The following is a 460-nucleotide window of genomic DNA, read 5'->3' on the forward strand; positions in this document are numbered from 1 at the left end:
AAGAAGAAGAAGAAGAAGAAGAAGAAGAAGAAGAAGAAGAAGAAGAAGAAAAAGATTTATAGAGGACAAACTGGTGATTGATAGAAAGGAGGATGGTAGGGAATGGGGGATAGGTGAAATAGGTGAAAGAGTTTAAGAGGTACAGACTTTCAGTTATAAAATAAATAAATCAGGGGTATGAAAAGTCTAGGATCAGGAATATAATCCATAATATTATAAAATTTTTGTATGTTACAGAGGGTAATACACTTATGCTTAGGATTTTGTAATGTATATAATTTTCAAATTACTATGCAGTACACCTGAAACTAAAGTAATATTATATGTCAGCTATACCTTAATTAAAAAAAAAAATGCTCGGGGCGCCTGGGTGGCTCAGTCGTTAAGCATCTGCCTTCAGCTCAGGTCATGATCCCAGTGTCCTGGGATCGAGGCCCGCATCGAACTCCCTGCTCCGCAG

The sequence above is a fragment of the Mirounga leonina genome, unplaced genomic scaffold, assembly GCF_011800145.1.
Source record: "Mirounga leonina isolate KUSES-001 unplaced genomic scaffold, KU_Mleo_1.0 Mir_204, whole genome shotgun sequence".
Lineage (NCBI taxonomy): Eukaryota > Metazoa > Chordata > Mammalia > Carnivora > Phocidae > Mirounga > Mirounga leonina.